The sequence below is a fragment of the Cibotium barometz genome, chromosome 2 (assembly GCF_041138505.1).
Source record: "Cibotium barometz isolate CiBa-2024 chromosome 2, ASM4113850v1, whole genome shotgun sequence".
NCBI classification, from domain to species: domain Eukaryota; kingdom Viridiplantae; phylum Streptophyta; class Polypodiopsida; order Cyatheales; family Cibotiaceae; genus Cibotium; species Cibotium barometz.
This window is the reverse complement of record NC_141047.1, coordinates 46,108,994-46,117,212: the sequence shown is the minus strand read 5'-3', so window position 1 is coordinate 46,117,212 and position 8,219 is coordinate 46,108,994.

Here is an 8,219-nt window from a genome sequence, read left to right as displayed (position 1 = left end):
TATGCTAGGGTTCGACTTCCGTAGGACCATAGTCCTGACATTACTCCCTCCTTCGAAAAGAGTTTTCGTCCTCGAAAACAAAAGTGGGGAAACATTTCCTCATCACACTAATGTTTTCCCAAGTGGAGCCTTCCTCTGGACGGTCCTTCCACTTGATAAGAGCTTGTTTCCGAACTTGGTGGCGAGTACGTAACATGTGGTAATCCAATACTCTTTCTGGTTCATGAGGCAGTATTCGAGGTTCCACATATTCTACCAAGAAAGAATCATCCACCGGCCTTTCATGACCCATAAGGCGTTTCCTCAAACGGCTTACGTGAAAGATGGGATGAACCTTGGAATGTGCTGGTAACTCAAGTTTATAGGCTACTGGGCCCACTTTCTTGAGTATCTTAAACGGTCCACAAAATCGGGGTGACAATTTTGGTACGGGACCCGTTTTTAAACTGGTGGAGTTTTCTGGTACCTTCAGAAACACCCAATCACCTTCTTGAAAGTGAAGTGGCCTACGTTTCTGGTCCGCAAACTTCTTGTAACGATCTTGCACTTGACGAACATTTAATCGTGCAAGGCGCAACATATCCATATGGTCTTGGATAAAATCCTTAACCTGACTGATTTTCTCATTCGCCAGTCCCACCGACACTGGTGAACGTGGCTGAAAACCATACATCAACATGAAAGGGCTAAAGCTTGTCGATACATGCTTTGCACTATTGTAAGCAAACTCAAGAATAGGCAAATAAGACTCCTAATCAGATTGTTTTTTGCTGACATATGCCCTAAGCATATCTTCCAGCACTTGATTAACCCGTTCAGTCTGACCATCTGTCTGCGGATGATCAGCTGTACTAAGATTCAACATAGTACCCAACTTACTGAATATTGCTCACCAAAAATGGCTGTTAAACTTGCGATCGTGATCACTGACAATATTGGACGGTAAGCCATAAAGTTGGTAAACATTCTCCACGAAAAGGCATCCCAATTCTGGAGTTGTAACCGTTTTCTTAGTAGGCACAAACCTACCAAGCTTGATTAATCGATCCACGATTACCTAAATGGCATCATGTCCACGATTCGTTGTGGGCAAGCCCGTTATAAAATCCATAGAGATACTTTCCCACTTTCCGTCGGGAATCTCTAATGGATGCAGTAACCCGCCAGCTTTAAGACGTTCTGCTTTGTTCACTTGACACTTCTGACACTGCAGAACATAGTCAGTAACATCCTTGTGAAGTCCAGGCCAATAGAAATGCTTTCTTACGAGAGCATATGTTTTGCGAATGCTCGCATGACCTGCACTTGGACTATCATGACACTCAAAAAGAATTTGGTGCCTAGTGTCTAAGTCCAATGGAACACAAACTCTCCCCTTGTGGAGTAAGTATCCATCATCGATGGAAAAGTTTTTCCATCGCTGTAGTTCATCTTGTGATAAAGAAGAACCATGTGTGGAAGAACTAGGAACACTACCGTGTGAGTGAGAGGGACCCCTCATTTGAACATGATTCCACACCTTTGAGTATGTTGAATCCTGCTTGCATTTGCCTCGTAAAGATTCTAACAATTCGCTTTTTAACTTTGTGAATAACAGCGAATTAATCTCTGGCATACGACTCAAAGAATCAGCTACAATATTGTAACGTCCTTTGCGATAGCGTAGCTTGCAATCATACTCCTGAAGGATCTCAGCCCATCTGGCCTTTTGACCCTGCAAATCTGTTTGGTTCATAAACCACTTTATGCTTTCGTGATCAAAAACAATCTCGAATTGCGCACCATATAAGTAATGTCGCCATTTTCGTAAGGCATATATGATGGCAAAGAGCTCATGCTCGTAAGCTGAGTAGTTTTGTTGAGCACGATTGAGCTTCTTGCTCTCATAGGCAATAGGATGACCATCTTGAATGAGAACCGCACCCACTGCCTTAGCACTGGCATCCGTTTCAATCACAAATGGTTTTTGAGGATCCACAATTGCCAAGATGGGAGCCGTAGCCAAAGCAACTTTAAGCTTATCAAAGCTACGTTGTTGCTCCTCATGCCATTGAAAGGTAATTGCCGCACCTTTCAATTGATCAGTCATGGGAGCGGCAATCTTTGCATAATCGTTCACATATTTGCGATAAAATCCTGCCATTTCCAAGAAGATTTGAAGTTCTTCCCTACTTCGAGGTGTTGGCCATCGCATAATAGCATCAACCTTACTAGCATCCATAGCAATTCCGTCTGCAGAAATTACATGACCTAGGTATTGTATGCTATCCTTGAGAAATTCGCACTTTCTTTCTTTCGCGTAAAGTGCATTCTCGCGTAGTAACTGAAAAACTTTTCGTAAGTGTTCCAAATGCTCTTCTAAAGTCGAACTATAGACTAAAATGTCATCAAGAAAGACAATGACAAATTTGCCTAAGTACGGCCTTAGTATGCTATCCATAAGCATCATAAACGTTGCCGGGGCATTAGTAAGCCCAAACGGCATAACCAAAAACTCATAGTGTCCAAAGCGAGTTCGGAACGCAGTCTTGGTTATATCATCAGCGTTAATACGCACTTAATGATATCCTGAACGTAAATCAATTTTAGAAAAATACTTCACACCTTTGAGTTGATCAAATAACTCATCTATCTTAGGTAGCGGGTATTTGTTCTTAATGGTTACCGCATTCAAGGAGCGATAATCCACACACATGCGCATGGATCCATCCTTTTTCTTCACCAAAAGAATGGGCGATGCCCATGGTGAAGCACTATGGCTAATGAAGCCCTTACTAAGGTAGTCAGCAAGCTGACGTTCCACCTTAGCTGCTTCAGTCGCACTAAGCCTGTACGACGGCTTACTAATTGGTTTGGTGCCCGGAACGACATCAATGCGATGAGGCAAAGCTCGTTCGGGTGGCAAACCCTCTGGTAAATCATTAGGAAAAATATCTTTAAATTCTTGTAACAGTTGTTGCAAAGACAAAGCATTAACTGGTTGCTTAAGATTATTTAAAGAGATTTTAGAAGAAGTTAAAGAGAAAGAAGGCATCGCTGAGGAAGATTCATTTGAAGAAGAAACATCATGCACATCAAACCCACTAGTTTGCGACACACAATAACAAAAATAGACTTCTTCTATTTGATTACTATGCTCCAAAAAAGAGAGTTCGGCATTACATATGAGTGGTGTTGGGGGTACATCACGGTAGAGGTTTCGCACACTGCCGAGTTGCATGAGTCCGTCCACTTGTGTAAAAATGTATGGACCGCATCCTTGTTACGATCGCGCTCCTCTCCCTTAAACACAGGCGGCTTCACGTTTTTCAACATAGCCCCTTCCTGCGTGTTGCAGAGGGTGCAATAGATTCTACTGTAGGATTTGGAACAAGAGGAGGCATAACTATCGGAATAGGCCCTCCACTTGCTGCCGATCCACTTGCAAAACGTGCCATAAATTCAGTAAAAAGCGTGCTTATGTTTGTGAGATTGGTATTGACATTTGTTATAGTGCGCTCAAGTGCAACTACCCTTGAAGTGAGACGCCCAAACTCTAACGTGTCTACCAAACCATAATCGTCTAGTGGACTCGCACCCCCTTCGGCATCAGTCATGTTGGCATCCCGATCAGGTGCAATGGCCTGTCGCGAATCACCCACACCACCACCCAAAGGGCGTGCCTCACTAACATCAGGCATATCATTCTCAAAATCGAAGTGAACATGAGATGGTTCCGCTGAGACCATGGTATGCACGTGCTTACAAATAGAGAACGGAGTACCTTCAAAAGCGATCTCCAATTGAAGCGTCGTAGAAGAATTCCTCTTGCATGCACGAAAATCGAGAAGAAATCACCACTCGAGTCGTCAATCAACACATGCATGCAAAAAAGTGTGTTGCATGTAGCATGTCGTTGAAGAGCCGTCCACCAAAAACTTCCAAACTTGGAGCATAGAAAACTCCTCTCACAAATTGAAAGAAGGAAAGTTGAAGGTGAAAAGGTCACTTTCCTTGTAGTTTGTGTCACTTTCCTTGTAGTTTGTGTCCTCCCTTGAAAGAATAAGTAGAGTTCTTTTGAAGAGAAGAACAATACAAGTAAAAAGGTGAAGTGGCTAGCACACTTGCCTTGGAGCTTGAGGTGGTGGGTTCAAAACCCTTCACTCCTTGGATGGTGAAGCCTCTCCCTTGTGCCACTCAAGGGAGAATTCTCGCGCGCTCGCCAATCACCGATCGCCTTCTAGGATTGTCGGACTGCCTTGGTCGCTGCCTTAGGCGTCCGCTGTGGTGGTGGATAGGCGGGTGTGGGCTGTTCACGCAGGCGCTGCGGCAGGTACCCGGCAGCGCGTAGGCGGCCGCGCTCGCTTCTTTTGCTGCAGCGTCGAGCGGTTTCCCGTGCAGGTCACGCTCGCCGCCCCGCTGGCTCTGATACCAGTGTAACGCCTCCGCTACGGCTGCGTCTTCCTCAAGCCGCCATAGCCTAGGCGTGGAGAAGAAGAGAGGGTGGAAGTCGGTTCACCTCCCAACCATATAATGACGAGTTAGGGTTTCTCGTTGGGTTTTATACCAAAACCCTGGCCTGTGTCCACACCTCCTAGCCCGGCCGCCCATCTTACTTAAGAGCCGTGCTAACTTAGATGTGTACACACATGGACCAAACCCTAACGCCCATTAACCCCTGAACCCCGCTAGCACTAATAATACTCTCGAGACTCCGAAAGCTATTAACTTATGCTAGGGTTCAACTTCCGTAGGACCATAGTCCTGACAGTGGTAAATGGCACTAAAAAGAGGCCAAATAGATATTTAGATCTTATTACCAAGTGGACCAATTTTGACTCCAAAGCATTATCCCTCATCATTTATGGGCTAGGTGATAACCAAATCTATCAATTAATCTCAGCAAAGACTTCCAATGAAGCATGGTTTAGGCTCAAGTCAAACCAATGCAACTGGTAGGTTCTTCTTAAGAAAGAAACTTTCCAGGATGTAAAAGGATGACAAAACCACTGTTTCTTCTCATGTCAATGACATTAGATATATGATTGATCAACTCAGTGGTGCAGGTGTTACAATTGATGAAGAGGATGTGTTGCTCTCTAGCATGCCTCCTTGTTATGAGCAGTGTGTCTGAGTGATAGCAAAGTAAACTAATCATACTCTTGCCCAGTGACTTATGCCCTCATTCTGGAGGAAACCCGCATGGAGGGTTCCAAAGCTTTAGCTTCTTCAACACCAGTTCTAGTGGAGCATTCCTATTCTACTATAGTCAAGGATAAAGAGAAGAAGACCAAGGCTCCTTGGACTTGCTACTATTGCAAAAATAAAGGCCGCATCATCAAAGATTGCTTCAAAAGAAAGAAGAATGAAGAGGAGTAAGAGAAGGGTAAGACAAAGGAACCAGAGAAGGAGGTTACAAACTTCTCTGACACATTATTCTAGCAGTTGTTATGTATGTCATTTTATAACCCGTGGGGCAATTTTTATCTTAGCGATGTCTTAGTGAGATGCAAAATGAGATGTGCTCTTTATATCTCTAGAGCATTGTACATGATGAGCATCACAATATAAGAAATCCCACAAAGAGTAGTATATACCCCTTTACCACTTAGCTTAAAAGAGATTTTAATCACAATGATTTTTACCACTTAGCTTAAAAGAGAATTTAATCTCACTTTCCCTCCTAAAATGAAGGAAAAAAGGGAGAAGATGGTGGACGATGGATTTCTCCCTAGATTCTATCCCAAATCAAGCTGTATTGATTTGTCTGCTGCGGTACAAGCTTGGCCTTTCAATTGTGTTCATAAATACGGAATGATGCTTCAATTAATCGGTTGATTAGCTACTGGATTGGTTGTTCTTCCACAGTTTTGTTGATGCTGCTATTGCACACGGTTTACTATAGCAAGTACAGAGATCTTGGAATGGGCTTCACCGCTTAGAGAAGGGCTACAAAATCCCGATGAAGCTACTGCTCAATCTTGGCTCAAACGGATGAATGATGGCCTCCACCTGACTATTACTCTTAGCTCACAGAAGCTCTGTGACCCCGGCCTGTTAGACTGACTGTAGACGACTGATTGCATATGATTTCTGTAGGCCTAAGCGTCAGAGCTTGATGCCCTTAGGTGGGCTACAAAATCCCTGACACTATTGGTGCAATGATCATTCACACTAGTGTGATTGAAGCCTCCAATTTGTGCTTAGTTCCACTCTATTTTGCACACGGAAAAAATAGGCTTTGATACCTTCTTCATGTTGATGCTTTCAATCATCAATGTTGGCCACCATTTGAACTTGATGATTACTCAAGGTCTTCCACCATACTTCTTGTTGATGATGGCTCCTAAGAGGGTCTCCAAACTCAGCTCCAATACACCAAGGTTGATGTACTCAATCTTCTCTTTCGATCCACTCACACTAGCAATGCTCTTGTATAAAAAAGCAGAGATTTTTGTTCTACTCCTCCTTCCTCACAAAGATTTTCCATAGATGCTTTCTCTTCCTTCTCTTGCACAACTCAAGATGAAGAGAATAATGCTCTCCCTCCCTCACTCTTATGCATGCCACTTACACAAGCATAGGGAAAATGTACATCACAAAGCAATGGTCACGAAGGGGTTAAAAATGTTGGCCTTCTTGGTGCTTCAAAGTGCCACTCTAAGAAGCCAGAATCAACCCTCAAAAGCAGCCAATGTAAGCAACAAATGCAACATAACTCTCTCACCAATTTGCCACTTAATAATAAGAGAAATGGTTGTGAACAAATCACTCATAGAGATAACTCCCAAGAAGGGTAGCTCTAATACCATGTTCAAAGACATGGTGTAAACTTAAGCCTGACAATGATTAAATGAATCACATAATAGAGATGGTTATCACATAAGAAAACTCACACCAATAGAGCAACACATGCAACCACTTAGATAAAGATGAGATGTGACCAATGAGCAATGGAATGTACTCAAGGGTCACCAAACACATGCTAATGAAAATGCCAAAGAGGAGAGTATTTCCACAAAGCAAGTACCCAAAGCATGGGCTTTATTCTCTCCACTTAGCTCCCTAAGAATGAGTATTGTTCCCTATTTATATAGGCTCAAGAGAGGGGGGCTCCTAGAGCCCTTGAATCTCTCCACCTCCGTTAGATTTCTTATCAGACCCACCTAAAAGGTGATGCCTCAATCAAGGGAAAGTATCTACTAGACCAACACTCAGTTACTCTATTAAATGAGCCTTCTAACCTTAGACAAGACACTCTAAGATACTTGTAGTCGTAGAGCTATAGATGGTAGTTGTAGAGCTATAGATGGTAGTGTAGCCTACAAACTTGAGTTGCGGGAGAACTCTCTAGTGTATCTAGCTTTTCACAACAACACAAAAAACACTGATTTATCAGGACAACATAGTTCATCTTAAGTTTTAGTTGAGTTCTTAGAGTCACCAAGACTTTCGTATATGAACTAGGGACAATTCTTCGGTTCAGAGATTGAAACAAGAGGTATATTGTGTATCTATAGACACTTGTTAACTGGATGAATAGGCCGGAGGAAGCCTCAACATGGAACCAACTAAGAACGCTTACTAAATATTTTTCTCAATTTGGTTTTGTGGACTAAAACTATTCTTAGGGGAGGGCGGAGTATGTCATGTAGCCTGTAATAGCATGTGAGAGCTCGACCGAATACGAATCCCGAAGGCTAGAGTGTGGACGGCGAGTGCATCTGGGGTCTAGGTTGATGATATCTTGGTCGGAGTGCATCTGGGGTCTAGGTTGATGATATCTTGGTCGGAGTGCTAGCTAATCGTAGAGCTAGATGGCCGGATGGTTGGGCTAATGTGGACGATATGCCACATATTAGTGGGAGGTGTAAACACACCATTCTTATCCTCTATGGTTGGATGGTGACTAGAGCTTGAGACCCTCTTGGCTATGGAGTCTCCAAGGGATGTGACATTGGAGTGTTTTGCAGGAGTCCGTAGTGAACAGTGCATCATAGATGGTCCCTCCCATCTTCTGCATCATGGGCGGCGTAAACTGTGTTGACCTTGGATTTGGCCTGGCCATGTTGGGCATTAATTGTCATAGCATTGCCCATTGCACTATCTGCATGCCCTCCAAGTGAGGGACCTTCGATTGCCACTGTCCACAATAGACTGATTATTATTTCACCAACTATTGTTGGCTTAATTGATAAAACCACCACTTCGGGCGGGTGCATTTCCACCACTCCTGTTAC